The following is an 18,210-nucleotide window of genomic DNA, read 5'->3' as shown; positions in this document are numbered from 1 at the left end:
CCTCTCTACTCCCCACAGCCCCCCACCTGCTGTACCAAAGATATCACTTCTGACTTCAGTGCGCCGATTGGGTTTTCACCAGGCAGGGATACAAACACAACTGTTTCATGCTGAAACCTCAAGATACCTGAGGAGAATGAGTCTTCAGAAAGTCCATTTTTCAATTATAACAGAAAAACTGCATATGTAACAATGAAGATACAACAAATTAGAATACTAATAAAATGTTATTTAGAACTTATCTAGAAAATCACACTTCAGAGAAAACAACTTAGTATGTGGTCTGTTGCCTTCCAGGTTTTGTTCTCTGCATTTAAGAAAATTACGAGATGGGGGAGGAAATGTCTTCTTGATACTGTATCTGTTGCTCTGTCTATGTATCATTATATTATACTATGGTTATGCTACTTTCCATAATGATGAGGGTGCTCCACTAATGTTGGTCAGAGGAAACACTGTTGAGACCTCGGTATGGACTAGTAATGGTTCTCTGTGATGTGTTCATGTTGATATGACACCCCAAGGTCTGTCATGCACTTAGGAGACACTGTGTCCAATCCATACACAGATCCATAGTAATGTTTCAGGAGGATTGACATGTAGATCTGCCCTTTGATCCAGAGTACACCAGACCCTGCACTGTATTCCAGATTGGGGTCAGATCCCACACCTGGCTGTTTCTCTCTGGCCTGGGCACCAACCTGACTCAGCTCTTGCCAGCTAGGTGACTTTGTGCAGATGCATTCACCCACTAACATCTTCGTGTCTCTGCTCCTCAGCTGACGAAAGGGATGATAGCATTACAGATGCTTACCTCACAATGTTGCTATGAGTACTCAAAGACTTCATTATGCGTATATGTACGGAGAGCTACGCACGGTGCAGAAGGGGAGCTCTTCCTCCTGTGTCTCTTCACTTCTGTTTCCGCTTGTACTAGCAGCCCCCCGTCCCTGCCCCCACGCGTTCACCTCCCCCACCCCTACTCTGCTCTCTCTCCCCTGTGCCCCTGTCCTCAGAGTCTCCATCCCAAAACACAGCTGAACATCTCACGATTTACCCCAGAAAATACCCATACCATCACCCTTGGAATAAACAATCATGAACATTAGCAGAAAAAATAAGAAACACAATAAACGGGCAATGTTAAAACTACAGAAGAAATAAAGCATTACTGATGAACGTCTGACTGCTAATATTTTCATATCTTCATTAGATTCAGATCTTCAGAATTTGATATACGACAATTAGATTTGATAAACAATGCCAGAAAAGGTAATGCAATGTGGTTCCTTAAATAAGACCTAACAAATTGGGGGCACATGGTGTGTTCATGGGTTGAGAAATTCAATATAATTAGGATGTCAGTAGTCCCCATACACATCCATCAATTTCATACAATTCCAGTCAGAAATTCCAGCAGGACTTTATTGTACATAGAGACTAATTGATGATAAAATTTCTGTTGTAAGGCAAATGATCTAGAATAGATAATGATTCTGAAATGCAACATTGGAGGAGTAACACTAACCTGAAATTTACTTTGCATCTTCAACCAAAAGTTGTAAGCAACCATGTGTCTATGAAGGGATGAATGGATACAGAAAACGTGGTGACAGCAGTCAGAATGGCCACCATCAAAAAGTCTACAAACAAATGCTGGATAGGGTGTGGAGGAAGGGCAACCCTCTTACACAGTGGATGGGAATGCAAACTGGTATAGCCACTATGGAGAACAGTGTGGGATTCCTTTAAAAACTGGGAATAGACCTGCCATGTGACCCAGCAATCCCACTGCTGGGCATAAACCCTGGGGAAACCAGAAGTGAAACAGACACATGGACCCCAATGTTCACCACAGCACTGTTTACAATAGCTAGGACATGGAAGCAACCTAGATACCCACTGGCACACGAACGGAGAAGGACATATACATGTGGTACATATACAATGGAATATTACTCAAGTATAAAAAGGAACACATTTGAGTCAGGTCTAATGAGGTGGATGAACCTGGAGCCTATGATACAAAGTGAAGTATGTCAGAAAGAGAATGAGAAATACTGTATATTAACCCTTACATATGGAATTTAGAAAGAAGGTACCAATGACCGTACATGCAGGGCAGCAAAAGAGACAGTGTTAAGCTCCATGCATGAAGCAGGGCACTCAAAGCCAGTACTCTGCAACAACCCAGAGGGATAGAGGGGGGAGGGAGGTGGGAGGGGGGTTCAGGATGGGGGCACACATGAAGCCCTAAGGCCAATTCATGTTGATGTATGACAAAAACATCACAATATTGTAAAGGAATTATCGTCCAATTAAAATAAATTTGAAAAGAGAAAATCTGAGATATACAATGGAATATTATTCAGTCACAAAGAAGAATATTCTGCCTTTTGCAACAACATGAATGGACTTCAAAGGCTTTATGCTAAGTGAAATAAGTGAAAGAGAGAAAGACATATATTGTATGTTCTCACTTATATGCAGAACCTAAAAAAGTCAAACTTACAGAAATTTCCAAGACTTTAGGATGGTGGTTCCAGGGCCAGCGCAAAATGTTGAATACAGGGTACAAACGTCCAGGTATGAGATGAATAATTTGCGTGGATCCAATGTATAGCATGATGAGTATAATTTACAAAACTGTGTAATACAGTGAAAGCTAAGGGGGTAGATCTGAGGTGTTATTTCCTCAACAATTTTTAAAAAGGATTATGTGAGGGGATAGAGTGCCAACCCTGCTGTGGGAATCGTTTTGCCAAATATATGTGTATCAAATCATCACATTGGCATCTTAAACTTACAGGTTATATGTCAATAATACCTCAAAGAAGGTGGAAAAAATAAGAGAGTCCTAAGTGTGTCTGGTGGGAGAGCCCTCAAGCTGTATTCTATGTCCCTCTGACATCTCCACATCATTCTTGAACTTTGCCTTGTTACTGACATGACAAGGTGAACCAGGATCATTTCCTTTCCTTCCTCAGCCTGGGAACCCATCATTTAGTGGAGAAAGGTGTTCAGAAGCTAGGATCTGGGGACTGGTGTAACTGTGGCCATTGGAATGTTGCTGTTTTCAGTAACTTGGGAATATATGTGTGTACACAATCACACACACACACACATACACATAGACACACATCTATAGTTATGTATCAGTCTACCCACATATGCACACCTATCGAATACAAGAAGTTTGTGTGGAGACCTTTAATTCCAGTAGAATTCCTGAGAATTTGTTCTAGTTTACTTCCTTTCTATACTGGAAATTCCCTTTTCCAAAAATGAAAGACGTGGCTCTCAGCATTCTTATGTATTTGCTGAATAGTTGATGAGTTGATGAATCCCAATGCATATAAGTGATCCCTCCTCCACAAAAGGGTCCTCCTCACAATCTATGCAGAACCATCCCTTGTCCTTGACTTCCACACCTCACTCAACCTTGCATCCATGAAGCAGTTAGCCTCCTTCCCACCCAAACCCCAGGGATATCCTTCTTTCCACCTTGGGCTCTGACTTTCCAGGCAGGGATGGCCCTTTACACATACACATGCCTTGCCTGGCAACACCTAACGGCTTTAGGACTGACTTGCTCAGGCACAAAAAAGGGAAGGGAAAGAAAGGTTGGGACAGGAAAAGGTGACTATGTCCTAATAGAGTCAGCCAATCAACGTGAACTGGGCCAAACCCAAGCAATGTGATGAAGCCAGTCTTTCTGCTTTTTTTTTCTCAATGTCCTCCAACTTCCCTTCCTGCCTCTGTCCTTTGCCCCAGTTCCTGTTTCCTTCTTAAGTCCTGCCCTCCATCAAGAGTACCAATGTTACGAGGCATGATTCCCACATTATAAGTGATCTCTGCTGCTTGGCTGACATTCAGTGTGACATCCCTGCAGCTGGGACACTCATACTCTCTCTCTCTTTCTCATGATGGACCAGAAGGTCTCACTCCTAATTTCAGGGATAGGAAGGAGAGAAGGTGCAGGGCACACGTTGGAGCCTTTAGTCCTTCATCTGTGAAATGCGGATAATCACAAATTGTGAGAGAAAGAGACAGCAGCAACCAGACCACTTTCGATGAGTGCTACATGCGAAACCCTGTACATCACAGGACTCCTTGACATTCAGGAGCGCGCCAAGTAGATTTCCATGCCAGGACAGTTGCATTTGTTGCTCCTTCTACCTGGAATGCTCTTCCATTAGATAACCCCATAGCCTGCTCCCTCACTTCCTCCAGATCTCTGCTTACTTGCCATCTTTCAAGGAGACTTTCCCTCCTTACCTTGAATAAAATGATAACATCATACCTACATACACCCTTTCCCCTGATCTAGCATTATCTTTTTTCATAGTGTCTGCCATCCTTTATTTATTTACTGACCACCAAGTCTTTCAAAGGGGAGACTTGGTCAGTTCTGTCCTGTCACAAAGTCCTCCAACAGTGCTCAGGTATATGGCAGGTGCTCAGAAAACATTTGCTGAAGGATAGTTTGGAGCCAGGCAACACACATTGCTAACATGCACAGGTACCCTCCAAGACACGCACTGGCCCCACAGTAATAATTATGAACAACCTGAGATTCCAGGAGGCAACTGATACACTCAACAACACACAGTCACCATGTCAGGTTCCAGGCCTCAGAATCATATCTGCCAGCTTCCAAACCCTAAATCCTGGACAGAGAACTCACAGCCAAGAATATAAGAGGTTTTATTTCTGACAGAGAAACTCCAGACAGCTCAGATTGATACCCAGAGACACCAAAAAGAGCTCACTGAATCTCTGCACAGACAGCACACAACTTGTCTCAGACCCTCAAACACAACTGAGACCATCACCATAAACGCTGTGACAAAGACCCTCCAAACAGGCCAAAGTCTTCAAGACAGAAACAAATGAGAACTGCACAGATACTTCACACCATGGAGACTGACGCCCAAACCACTCAACACTTACCAAACTAATGCAAAAACCCTAAACGGAAAGAGAACTTTTAATAACTCAAGAACATCTTACGACCTTCAGATAAAGTGCCCAGACAAATGGAAAACCTGCACCCTGTGCACAGATCCCCAAGCAGCTGAGACTTCGCACCTTTAGACAAACCCATCCTTAAAGCAGCTCAGAGACATCACAACTTGGGACCAGAATCAAAAACTCAGAGGTCTCACAATCTCAGGTGCACACGCCTACAAAGGGATCTCACACCCAGGGACTGAAAGGCCAGAAAGCTCCAAAAATGCACACCCCGGAATACAGGCACACACATCCTAGGGGCTTTGTACTATGGCTCACAAAATCCACTCAGATCAAATATCCCATCACTCAGGACTCTGCCCAAAGGCTCAAGGAGATCAAATGTACCCAAACAGCACCTGTGTTGACACACGTAGCGATTCACGAGCCCAGGCTCCCTGGCACAGGTTAGTCTCCAGGGAGAGACAGCTAACTCAGAGACCTCTCCCTGGACATGAATTGCATGCATTTCTGCGAATATCCGTGCGCTGCCACACAATCCAGACTGAGCGAGAGCTAAACAAGACCGAAACGCCGTCACCATGCACAGCCAGCGACTGCGCCAAACCTCGCCACTAACCAGGGCAGCTATTCGACCCCTTCGGGAAAAGCAAACAACTCGGAGAAAAACTGTATGCTCTAAAAAGCCGCGAACGGCAACATGCCTCTCGTCCTCAGGTCCAGTTCTGCCATCCCAGTGTCTGTAACTGCCAGCCAGCCAACAGGAACTGGGCCGGAGACGAAGCAGGGCGGGACTCGCGGGACTTCCGGCGCCTATCCGCGCCCCGGAAGAGCTCACTCCGGCGACCTCGCGGTGACCAATCAATGCCCAGAACGCTCCCTGACGCCAGACCCCAAACTGGCAGCCCAGCTCGCTCCGTATCGTCCCACCTTGGATGTAACCATGTAGAAACGAAGGGGTGGAATTGGAAAAGAGACGAGGACAGCTGCAGCTTAATACCGGTGTCCACTCGGACTCAGATGCAGCCGGAAGCCGGAATGGAGCGAATGGGGATGGAGACAGTGGTGCCATGGGTGCCTCCGCTAGGAACTCTGGTCGATGCCCGAGGCGGGGTAAAGGTACTCTCTGTGTTGTCATAGGCCCTCTCGAATGGTACCTTCCAGAGTGGGTGATTCTACCGCTACCCCTCAGTGCTACATTCTAGGACCTTACTGTTTCATCTGGCGCGCCCCTTGGTGGTGAGCCTGGGGAACAGCCGATGTAGATGCCGGTGGCCCGTTAGAGGGTGGATGATCCTCCAAGGGTGGAAAGGCAACGTGAGGATGAAAACCCCGCCGATTGCTGCAATCTTGGACTCAGAAAAATGTCTCCATAAACTGAAGATTACTTCTCTGTAGTGGCCACTATCTTAAGAGGAAGCATGGAAATCATTTTCTGTGTGCTGGGCATTGTTCTTGTTTGTGCTTTCCTGTTTAATACAGAATAGGTCTCAATGGGGAAAGCCAGCCACAGTCCCCCAGCGGGCAGGGGAGAGAAAGCTTCGGACTGGGATCTGAAGGTCTGCAGTGGGGAAGGCCTCTGTCGTTGACTCCGAGTAATATGTGAGAAGGACAACAGGACATTCCATTCTGTTAGGAAAGGGGTCAACTCCGAGGGGAGCCAAGGATAGTGCATAGGTGAGATAAAGACCATGGGTTTGTCACTATCTTGTCACCCCTGAATATGTTTTCTAGCAGAATCCTCAGCCTGTCTAGCTATGCCTCTCTCAACAAGTTTAAATTTGCTTATTCATTCCGACTTTCATCCATCCTCTCCACAGTTTCTGTCAAGCAGAACTCTGTGTGTTAGGAAAGAGAAAATCAACCTTGGTTTCATGGAACTTTCATTGTGTTGGGGTCATACAGCCCCAAAAGATAAGTAATTTATCGGGTGTTCATAACTGCTGTGGTTAACATTAAACCGGGATAGTGAAATAGAGAGAGGGGATGATATCTAGAAAGAGTGGCCAGGGAAGTTCCTTCTAAGATTGTGACATTTGAGCAAAAGCCTAGAGGAAATGCTTGTCTGGGAGAAAAGTGTCCCAGACAGATTTAAGGCCAGTGGAAAAGCTGGGGAGTGGAATTCAGTGTAGTGTGTATGAAAAGAATGTGAAGAGCTATGTGACTGTCACAGCATGATGGAGGGAGAGCCAAGAGTGGTGATGAGGGCGGGTCCCCTAGGGCCTTCTGTCCATAGCGGGGACTATGACTTGAGCCCAGGAGGGTTCTTACCAGAGAAGCCCCCAGGGTTCTTTCAGAGGCCCAGATCACTCAATGATTGTTGAGGAATTCTAGATTCATCCCGGGAAAACCACAGACCCTCTGCAGTTGAACATACCTTTCCTAGAATCCCCTACACTCAAGTGGAATCCCCCCTACTGCTCCCAGTGGACATCCATGTTGATTGATGATACCCTCAGGAGAGACAGAGGAAGGACCCTCGCGGTATGAGTGAGGTCACAGTCAGTCTCGTAAAGGCAAACAGGGAGGATGTAACAGGCACAGAGAGGGCAGGGAGAAAGACACAGATAGAACATTGGACAGGGACAGAGAGACTATCTCTGGCAGCAAAGGATCCCCAATTAGCACCCACCTGTGGGCCCCCAGCCCTGCTACTGGATGAGGTGCTATCTCTACAGGAGAAAAGAAGCTGCTCCCCCTCCCCGCCCTGCCCCCCACCAGGGACTGTCTCTAGGAAATGACTCAGCTGCCCATGGCCTGAGTCTCAATCATGCTCCCTTGGCACACATCAGGGTCCTCTGCCCTGATCAAGACATGGAGATGATCCAGTCATGGGGAGGCTCATGCTGTACACAGGGTCCCTCACAAGCTGTCCAGCCTGACTGCCCTCCTGCTGACCTCAGTGCCAACGAATGCTTTAGTGGGGGAAAGAGAGGCAGGGATCGCTGCATTTGTGATGGAGCCTCATGCAACTTGGTGAATGTGAGGTTTCTCCCCACCTGCTTGGAGGCTCACCTCTGTATTTTCCACCACCACATCCCCAGGGAATGTGCAGATTACATTCAATACATCAGGTAAGCAGCTGGGCATGTGATGGGGAGACACAGAGGCATATCCTGACAGTGAGACAGTCACGGGGTCCTTGTGGCCCTGTGCCAATGCCCCCCTCGCCCACTACATGGCCAGGGTTCTGCTGAGTCTTCCCTGCCTCCTCCAAGGAGCCCAAGCCTGCATCCAGTTCCTCCTGTCCTTATGAGCCGAGACCTTCCATCTGCACTGAGCCTTGGGCTCCCATCTACCAATGGTGGCCACTTTGTCATGGGTTAGGCAGATTGTCTGAGTGAGTGTGTGTACACAGATTTTTCACAGGGCCCCTATCAAGGGTGGTAGTCTTGTCAGGAAATATTGTTCTTCCCAGTATTATTACTGTGGGCTCCTGTGTACTGCACATGACTTGCCCTCCCTGAGGATGGGGCTACAAGATTTTATCTCTGTAGGGAGGCATGGTAGAAATCGTAGCAAATGTGGTATCATAGGTCTACTTCTAAGACCCATGAGAGTGGGGTCCATCCAGCCTTCCTCTTAAGACCACTCTCATATGCAGATACATGAACAACTCAGAAACCCAACCCTCTGGACAAAACCCTCCCAAATAGTTCAGAGACTTCATGTCTGGGACACAGATCCATGAACATTTCAGAGAGCATTCATCCTGGACAGCACCCCAAAACACCTCAAATATGTCACACCTAAGGACACAGACCCTAACCATCTTAGACAATTCCAACTCTCAGTTCAATTCAGTCATTCAGTAGTGTCCGACTCTTTGAGAGCCCATGGACTGCAGCATTCCAGGCCTCCCTGTTCATCACCAACTCCCAGTTTATGCAAACTCATATCCATTGAGTCAGTGATGTCATCCAACTATCTCATCCTCTGTTGTCCACTTCTCCTGCCTTCAATCTTTCCCAGCATCAGGGTCTTTTCAAAACGGTGAGTTCTTCGCATCAGGTGGCCAAAGTATTGGAGTTTCAGGTTCAGCATCAGTCCTTCCAATGAATATTCAGGACTGATTTCCTTTAGGATGGACTGGTTGGATCTCCTTGCAGTCCAAGGGACTCTCAAGAGTCTTCTCCAACACCACAGTTTGAAAGCATCAATTCTTCGGCACTCAACTCTCTTTATAGTCCAGCTCTCACATGCATACATGACTACTGGGAAAACCATAGCCTTGACTAGATGGACCTTTGCTGGCAAAGTAATGTCTCTGCTTTTTAATATGCAGTCTAGGTTGGTCGTAATTTTCCTTCCAAGGAGGAAGCGTATTTTAATTTCATGGCTGCAGTTACCATCTACTTTTTGTGACTTTGGAGCCCCCCAAAATAAAGTCTGTCACTGTTTCCCCATCTATTTGCCATGAAGTGATGGGGCCAGATACCATTATCATAGTTTTCTGAATGTTGAGTTTTAAGCCAACTTTCCCACTCTCCTCTTTCACTTTGTTCAAAGGATCCTTTAGTTCGTCGTCAGTTTCTCCCATAAGGGTGGTATCATCTGCATATCTGAGGTTATTGATATTTCTCCTGGCAATATTGATTCCAGCTTGTGTTTCATCTAGCCCAGCGTGTCTCATGATATACTCTGCATCAAAGTTAAATAAGCAGGGTGACAACATACAGCCTTGAGTTACATCTTTTCCTATTGGGAACCAGTCTGTTGTTCCATGTCCAGTTCTGGCTGTTGCTTGCTGACCTGCATACCCATTTTTCAAGAGGCACGTCAGGTGATCTGGTATTCCCATCTCTTTCAGAATTTTCCAGAGTTTGTTGTGGTCCACACAGTCAAAGGCTTTGGCATAGTCATTAAAGCAGAAGGAGATGTTTTTCTGGAACTCTTTTGCTTTTTATATGATCCAGCGGATGTTGGCAATTTGACCTCTGGTTCCTCTGCCTTTTCTAAATCTACCTTGAACATCTGGCCACTGGTAAATTCAGATCCTTAAGACAAACAGCATTACTCACAGCCAGTACTACAAGTGTTAAGTTGTAACCACTCTGGTTGCTGACCTAAAGTGCATTCTGAAGGAATTTAGGGTGAAAAACAGTATGAGGCACTCTGTGCTTTGTACAGGTTTGCCTTTATTTATTTACCGATACCTCAGGAAAAGTTTCAGTGACCCTAGATTCTTGCATCTTCCACACACGGAAAAGCATGAAAGTAATGAACTTGTGACATCTGATCTCTGTGTTTCACAGCACTCTTTAACCAATGTGCACGCCTGACTGCGTGTACTTCCTAGGCAACAATCGTACTGACTTCTCCGCTACCCCCTCCAAGCAGTTTCCTCAGAGCCAAAGGAGGAGCTGTGTCCTGGGTTGTAGCTCCCAGAAGACTCCAAATCCAACTTAAACTCACAACTCTCCTGTTATATGCTTTTCTTTAAGTAGACACTACTCTAGATAACAGCTCTTCTTTAGCTCAGAGGCTTCACCCCTCTCCACCAGAGCCTACAGCCTGCACCCTGGGACACAGAACCCCACATCTTTCCGTCTGGGCTGCTGTGTTGGCATTTGCACTGAGTCTCTGTTCAGTCAACCCCAAGGGACAGAGGCCTCCAGTCCTGCAGTCCCTGCAGTCTGCATTCACCAGCATGTCATCCTGAAGAAGGCAGATTCATCCCAGGGGTGGGGATTGCCTGAGAGCTGAGGAGTTCTGAAATTGATTTCCCATGTCTGGGTCCTCAGAATGGACTTAACCCACCCTGGTCACTTCTGGGTGTGTCGACTTTGTATCCTGCCCCACGTGAGGTTCAGAGTGAATCCCAGATCCACAGAACGAGCCCGAGGGACCTTGTCCTCTCTGTCATGTCTCATCACACACAGTGGGCAACTGAATTCTAGAGATAGGAAAGGTCTTCCCCTCACTGTGCCTATGACAGCTCCCTGACATCCCTCTAGTCATCTGTCGTTTTCCAGAGTCCCTCTCCTGGTGACAGCTGCCACAAATCCTCTCTATCCCCAAATCCCCACCCTCTCCCCTCACCTTCCACCAGGCCTCCCTCCCACTCCAGGAGCCTCTTTAGCCCCTCTCTAGCCCTGCTCACAGGGCCTCTGTTACATCCTCACCCCATCTGTGGCCTCTCACCCAGCACCTACACTGCCTCAGACGATCCCCTGAGGACGTTGCCTGCTCCCTGCATTCTGCAGGACACCTCTCTCCTGCCCACACACAGGTGTCTGTCTTAATGTCCTGGTGAGGGCTGAACTGAAAATCTCTCTAGGATCCAGAGAAAGTTCAGACCCGGTCCAGGCATTCAAGGCACTTCCCTCAGGGCTGGGGCAAAAGGGAGGGCGTCTCTGAGAGAAAGAGCTGGACTCAAGGTCCTGCAGGGGTGACAGGGTTTTCTTCAAGTGAGATGGTACCTTAGAAGTACTTAGACACTGCAACTCAGAGCAATGATTGCCTAAAACTCAGAGGTGCGCCCACGGATGCCAGCTGACTCCTAGAGTGACCTCACTAAAGCAGCCACTGACTGGGGAAGCATCTCCAGCCTGTTTACTGGGCAGTGAACACTCCTGGAGACTGGGTTCCACTGGTCCTCCAGTGCTCAGGCCCAAGACCCCCACTGTGAACTCTTGCCCATCAACCTCAGCACCTGACTGTGTGAGCCCTGGCCTGATATGGGGTCTCTGTCCCTGTTCCCCGTGACAGCCTGAGCCTGTGTTTTCCACATGGGCTCCCCAGAGTGGTCTGGGATTCCTTGCCTCCGAATCCCCACAACCAATCACTGCTGCTTGTGTATTCAAGGCTGCAGGGAGTGGGCATGACCAAAATGGGCCTGGAGCGTCCTCCTGGACATCTGAGAAAGGGGACTCCCCTCAGTCCAGGTTTGAGGCCTGGGTCTCCAGGATAGCATCCTCCCCATCTGTGTCAAAGGCTGCGGTTGGTCACCCTGGGCAGTGGTGGACGGTTTGTCCTTCCATCCACAGTAGTTGCATTGTTACCAAATGGAACCCTCTCCCCTGTAGTACCTTCTACTTCCAGTGGTTGTGCTTCCCATCTCTGCAGCCACAATGGTGTGTTTGTCTCTCACCTCACCCTCCAACACCCCCAGGAGGTGAGACGCCCATGGGGAGCCATTTTTCACTCAGTCTTGTTGGTCCTGGGTGGGATCCGACTATTTGCATTTCTAACAGTGCTCAGCCTCCCTCCTACACAACTCTGGTTTCATTTGCTGTTATTTTCTCCCTTTCTGAGGGCTGTCTTTTCACCTTGCTTAGAGTTTCCTTCATTGTGCAAAAGCATTTAAGTTAAATTTGATCCCTTTTGTTTATTGTGTTTTTAGTTCCATTACTCTGGGAGGTGGGCCATAGAGGATCTTGCTGTGATTTATGTCAGAGAGTGTTTTGCCTGTGGTTTCATCTTAAGAGTTTTATAGTTTTTGGTCTTACATTTAGATCTTTAATCCATTTTGAGTTTATTTTGGTGTGTGGTGTTAGAAAGTGTTCCAGTGTCATTCTTTTACATGTAGTTGAGCATTTTCCCCAGCATCACGTGTTGAAGAGATTTGTTTACGCCATTGTATATGAACTTGGGTTTCCTTTTCTCTTCATCCTCACCAACATTTCTTACTTGTCTTGTTGATAATAGCTACTTGACAGGTATGAGGAAGTACTTCAGTGAGGTCTTGATTTTCTAATCCCTGATGAGGAGATGTTGAACATCTCTTCATATGTCTATTAGCCATCTGTATCTCTTCTTTGCAGAAATGTCTATTCACTGCTATTCCTGTTGGGGATCGACTGCTGATGGGTACACGGAACCTTTCTGTGGGGCTGGCGGTGTTCCACACCTGCACTGTGGTGGGGGTTGCACCACTGTGTGAAGGTGCTAAAAGTCACTGCCCTGGGAGTGATGGGTGTGATTTGTGGTATGTAATTATACCTCAGGAAAGCAGTTTAGGAAGGTAATGCAGATGTCCACGTGAGACATGTGGGAAGAGACATGCCATTGCTTTTGTCACAACGAGGAGTGCCCCTGCTCCTTCCACGTTCTGGGTCCGGCCTCCTCCACGAGTGCTAGATGCTCCCTCCAGAGACAGTCACTGTGCACGTCAGGACAGAATCCCCAGGGAGCACACATGTCGAGTGTGTCTCTGTTGTTACGTACAGGCGCCCTTTGTGTGACCACAAGTCAATAGCTCTGGACAGGCTCCCAGAACCCACCCTCCCTCTGAAATTGCACTTAGTTGTTTTCCCATTCTTCTCAAATCACTTGGACCCAGCTTCTGTTTCCCGGGTAATGGATCTCAGCCCTTAGGTCCAAACTCTGGTCACAGGAATACCTGTTGCCTGGTGTGAGGCCCCCTGCCTGTGCTCAGCAACCAAGGAGAGATGCTCAGCAGAGCAGTAACCAAGACAACGGAACTCCATCCATCCTCCTCCTGCCACCAGGACTGAGGGGCATTCCCCCCCCCTCCATCTGCCTGAGTGTCTCGTAAGGAAGAGGACTTGGGGTCATGACACACCACTGAGTCATTGAAATTGTTCTAAATATGGCTGTGAATAAATATGTCAAAAATCCCTCAGAAGGAAAGTTCCCTCCGAAGGGAATTTGTAATTACAAATTTTTTTAAAATTTCATTAGTAGCAAACATGGGTCTTCAGTTCAGGATTCTATTTAAAACCAGGACGGGTGAAGCATCATATGATTGTGCTTCTCAGTCTTAACAGTGCATCAAATCTCCCCTGCAGAGGCTTTAGAAGAGCTGATGCTAGCAGCACATCCCAGGAGAGTCTGAAGTAGTAGGGTTGGTGTGTGGCCCTGGCGTAAGCATTATCTGAAAAAGTTCTCTTACGAAAGCCGAGCTTGCAGCTGTGGAAACAGAACCCATTCTTACTGGAAGAAATCGAACATCGAAAACTTCCAACACTCTATAAGCAAAGCAGGCTTTCATCATGACCCGCTATGCTTGACAGGCACCTTAGGCTGAAGAAAGGGACAACTTGCCCAAATAAATACTTGTTTGAAAACTAATCTTGTGCTTGCTCTGCTGGGTGTTCCTGAATCCAAAGTTTTACAGTTAAAACCCTGCTGTTGTTAGTGAAACTCAGTTTTTTTTACTTCTTGTCAGGATCCCTTGTGCCTAGTTAGTTGAATACATTTCTGAAACACTGTGGAGATTACTTCATTGGACAGATCAAAAGAGTGCTTCAAAAAAAGAGTAAAGATGGCTGAGAATTGTAGCTGTTGATGTTGATGTAGAAGGATCGGCTGTCAGCGTATCTGCTGCCTGTGCTCAGTTGCCGTTTTAAACTGTTTCCTGTGTTATCAAATTAACTCCCATGCTCAGATGAAGACCAAATAAGAACAGGATGTTTATTGGGAAAAATACAGTTAAGCAATCCCCTGTTTGATGCACACCCTTTCAAGACCCACCTCTCGAAGCGTTCTACTTTAGGAATCTCTTCTGGATATTCTTTGGCATGTTCCCCAATGATGGGCTTACACTGCTGTGTCCTGACTCACCGTCCTGTTAAAGACAGGGCTTTCAACCTCTCAGATGGATTACAGTGGCCAGGTTCTCTCGGAGATCCAAAGGAGGGTGATGGCCTGTACTCAGGACACCTTCAGAGCGTGTCTGTAGGAACAGGGCCTCTGAGAGGAACGGATCCCCACCTGTGGCAACAGGAATATCTCGGGTCAGCCTTTTCCAGAGCAGCTCCAGGGATGTCATGGCTCGGTGAAGATCACACCCAGCAGCATGTCCGGGATTGTGGTTGAAGGAACTGGGTGGATGGCCGTGCCCATCCATGCGACACCCCAGGGAACATTGGGTTGGGGCTCCTAGCAGGTCTGCAGGGCTTATGGGACATCTGAGTGCAGACAGCCCATACATCTCAGCCTGTGGGGGAAGTGGGGCCCAGTTGGGACGTCTTAGGTAGATCTGGTGATAGGAAAAGCCATCAGCATACAGAGGGATAACGGATGAAAACAAGCCAGATGGTTAAAAGCTCTGGGGGGTGCCGTGGTCACCCAAGGGTTATGTAAAGAACGGAAGAGCACAGGGCAGAGGTGGGAAACCAGAGGAAAGCAAAACCAAGATTTAGGAGGGGGTTAAAGTAAATGGACAGACAAGGAGTCTTAGAAGTAATGGACTGAGAGGGAGGAGGAAAGCCAGGATGCGCTTCTGTCAGAGACTCTGACCAAGGAAAGTGTTTTTGAAGACGGAATGTGTCTGTGGCCAATACACCACGGGGTACTACAGTTTGGCCCACGGAGGTCTTGGGATACATTAGCAAGGGGATGTTCTGTGGATGGGTAGTCAGAGGAGGAATCAAGAGGTAACCAGATAAGGATGCTCCTGGAGTCTGTACTTTCAAGAAGCATGGCTTGAAAGGAATCAAAGACGCAGCGTATTGGAAGTAGAGGTCTGTGTGCTTGCAGGGTATGCTATTTTCTGTTCTCCAAACCAAAGAGACCAGGATGCCAGTTCCAAAAGAATCATCAGGACTGTTGACTAGAAGACAGAATGGAGAATTGGAATGATCTTCACAGGTGAGTATTCACGTTGAGGTCAAGGGAGAGTGGTGGTTTCAAAGCAGCATTGGCGTTCCAGGAAGACCTTCCTCTCCCTCTTAGCCCCACTGTACCTCTGTGACCCATGGTCACAGGAAGATCAGGGTGGTGGTGGGGACATGGGTTGCTGAGATGACAGTCTCAATGTATGCGCCTCAGATTCCATGGACACTTTAGTGTATTTGTTCTCCCTGGATGATCTGATCTTCCTCATGAATGTTCACCCTTCATACTGGTTAGTAACCAGAAAACTCCTACTGAAGTTACTTCTAACATGGAAAGTGTGGTTGCATGCAACCTACTGAATATCCATAGATACAAATGCTCAGTCTATTGTGGTGAAAATGCTCTCTACTTCTTTCAGCCATGGAGCAGGGGTATGTGTCACTTACAAGGCTTGCGGTAATGTGGGAGGGGTATTCTATACCGCGGCATACCTTTGTTCCTCACAGTGGCCTCAGCGGTCCCTGAGGGAAAGATGACTGTCCTCTCCTGGCTCCAGCTGTTGATGCTGACCTGCACCGCCCGTGGGTGGGGGTGGTGAAACTTGCATTTCTGTCTCCCTCCTCTTGCTGTGGATCCAATGCTCCCTGGCTGACTGAGCCTCAGCCACTCTGCTGGCATCTGCAGACCCCTCTGAATCTGGGTCTCATCGTCCAGCCCATCCCTGGGCAGGGATGTCCACTCCTCAGCCTCAATTGCAAGGTCTCCTAGCCCATTGCCTGCTTAGGTTTCGTCTGGATTCTGTCCCTTTCCACATTTCTCCCTCAGTTGATTCAGAGCCCTCCCTTGGATCTCACCTGCAGCAAAACAGGCACCAAGATCAGCTCCAGAAAACGAAATTCCTAAATGACAGCCACCCATCTGCCCAAAGACAACATTGGGTCATTGCGCAGTGTGCGCCCTGTGAGTCCCAAGTGTGAATGGGGTGGAATCCTCCTTTCCCTGGTCTTCCTCTTCATTTCTTGTCACACCTCCCTGTCTGAACCCTCTCACCTCTGCCTGCCACTGCCTCTGTGGGCCGTTCCCCACTGTGAGTGGGATGCTCTTTTCTTTGGCTTGTCTTTCATTTGACCCAAGACTTCCCATACAATATCCAGGTCAAAGTGGGCATAGGCCAGAGTGGCCCGCCTGCTCCACGTCATCGGAGAGCTCGGCCACGAAGAGCCAGGAGGAAATGGGCCCTCGGCCCAGACACCCCTGGGGGCAGCGCTCTGGTCACCCGCGGTGGGGAGTGGGAACGCAGCTGCGCCCGGGGAAAACCCGGCCTAAGCTGTGGTGAAGGGCTGGCTGCCGGCAGAGGGCCTGGGAGGCCAGCCAAGCCTGCACCTGGAGCTTGTACCCTACAAAACACTCACTGCCTCTCTTCTGCCTGCTCAGACCCAGGCCTGAGAGGCAGGCATAGGCGGGGTGGGCCTCTCCAGCCGGAGGCTCTCCTGCATGTGCAGGAGGGGGTTCCCCATCGCTCTAGTCAGCCCAGCCACGACCCAGGTCTCTGCAGGGCTCTTGAGGCCCCGCAGGGATGTCTCACTGGCCCCAACACCCAGCGCCACTGACACGGCCACGGTCCGTCTTGCCGATCTGAACCATCCTTCCTCCTGGCCACGCGCTGGCACAGCCCCCCGCCGGTGACGGTGCCTGGGCCTCCTTTCCTGTGGCCCTTTTCTCCCAAGAGCCTTCACTTTACATTCTCCCTGGGCCGTGGAGGGGAGGGGTGCAGGTGACCCCAGGGCCGGGTGGGGGCGAGGAGGCATAGTCATTGCTCGGCAGCAGCTGGCACATGACCCCCACCCATCCCCGTGCCCACCCCAAGGCCCACACTCGCTCCTTGGTTTGGGGCCACTCTCCTGCCCTTCCTTCTCCACGGCCTGCTGGACCCACCAGCCTGTTTACATCCTTCCCACGGGGCTCTTGTGCAGAGCGGCAGGAGGGAACGCTTGTCCAGTGAGAAGACGCTTCCTACGCCAAGACGTGTGAGGGCCAGGAGATTTCCCGAGGGCAGAGGTGGTCTCCGACCATCCTAAGTGGTTTTGAGAGACTGAGATGCTCACAGAGATCCTGCCAGATTCCACGGTCAAGTTGCCCTATGGGTTATCGTGGGCTGGCCGCCAGCGCCTCGGGCCACCCTGCCCACAGGAAGCCAGCCCCTCGGGAAGTGCGGGGTGGGACTCTGAACATTACGCATGAACGGCTGTGGCCGGGAGGAACATTACGCATGAACAGCTGTGGCCGGGAGGTTCCCTTCCGTCTCCCCTGTCCCTCCAAGGCCTCTTACCCTGAGACAAGGCTCCCGGTGGGGATCCTCTAGCGTCTGCCCGGCTGTCTCCTCAGGCTCACCACCCATCCATCCCTGACCTGTAGATTTAGTCTGTAACAGCGGCTGTGGGCACAGAGCATGGTGGTCATTTATAAAAGCCTTGTCGTACTTTGTGGGTTTTTTTTTTTTATTGTTATTATTATTATTTAACTGCTGCTTGTCTGTCTGAAGTCTGTGGCCACAGGGGAGCGGGCTGGCGTCTGAGCCGTTTAGGGGAGCTGCCTCGGGCTGGGAGGGGGTAGTGGGCCGGCTGGAACACCGCGGTTTTCCTCGGGGACGAGAGCAGGCGGGTACCTCCTGGAGATGGACAGGCGGAGAGGACGGGGCCCTCCGAAGGGTCC

General features: G+C 48.9%; 1 long non-coding RNA gene across 2 annotated transcripts in view; it reads left to right on the top strand.

Annotated features, from left to right (window-relative positions):
* The window catches only part of LOC122435010, a 51,129-nt gene extending 33,151 nt beyond the window's left edge, over positions 1-17,978 (top strand). For both annotated transcript variants that reach the window (XR_006267539.1, XR_006267538.1), the window contains 2 exons: positions 15,421-15,531; positions 16,005-17,978. This is a non-coding gene — a long non-coding RNA (uncharacterized LOC122435010). The remainder of the gene's footprint in view (positions 1-15,420; positions 15,532-16,004) is intronic.
* Positions 17,979-18,210: the final 232 nt, after the last annotated feature.

The sequence above is a fragment of the Cervus canadensis genome, chromosome X, assembly GCF_019320065.1.
Source record: "Cervus canadensis isolate Bull #8, Minnesota chromosome X, ASM1932006v1, whole genome shotgun sequence".
Lineage (NCBI taxonomy): Eukaryota > Metazoa > Chordata > Mammalia > Artiodactyla > Cervidae > Cervus > Cervus canadensis.
The sequence above is the reverse complement of the archived record's forward strand: the minus strand, read 5'-3'. Positions and strand labels throughout refer to the sequence as shown.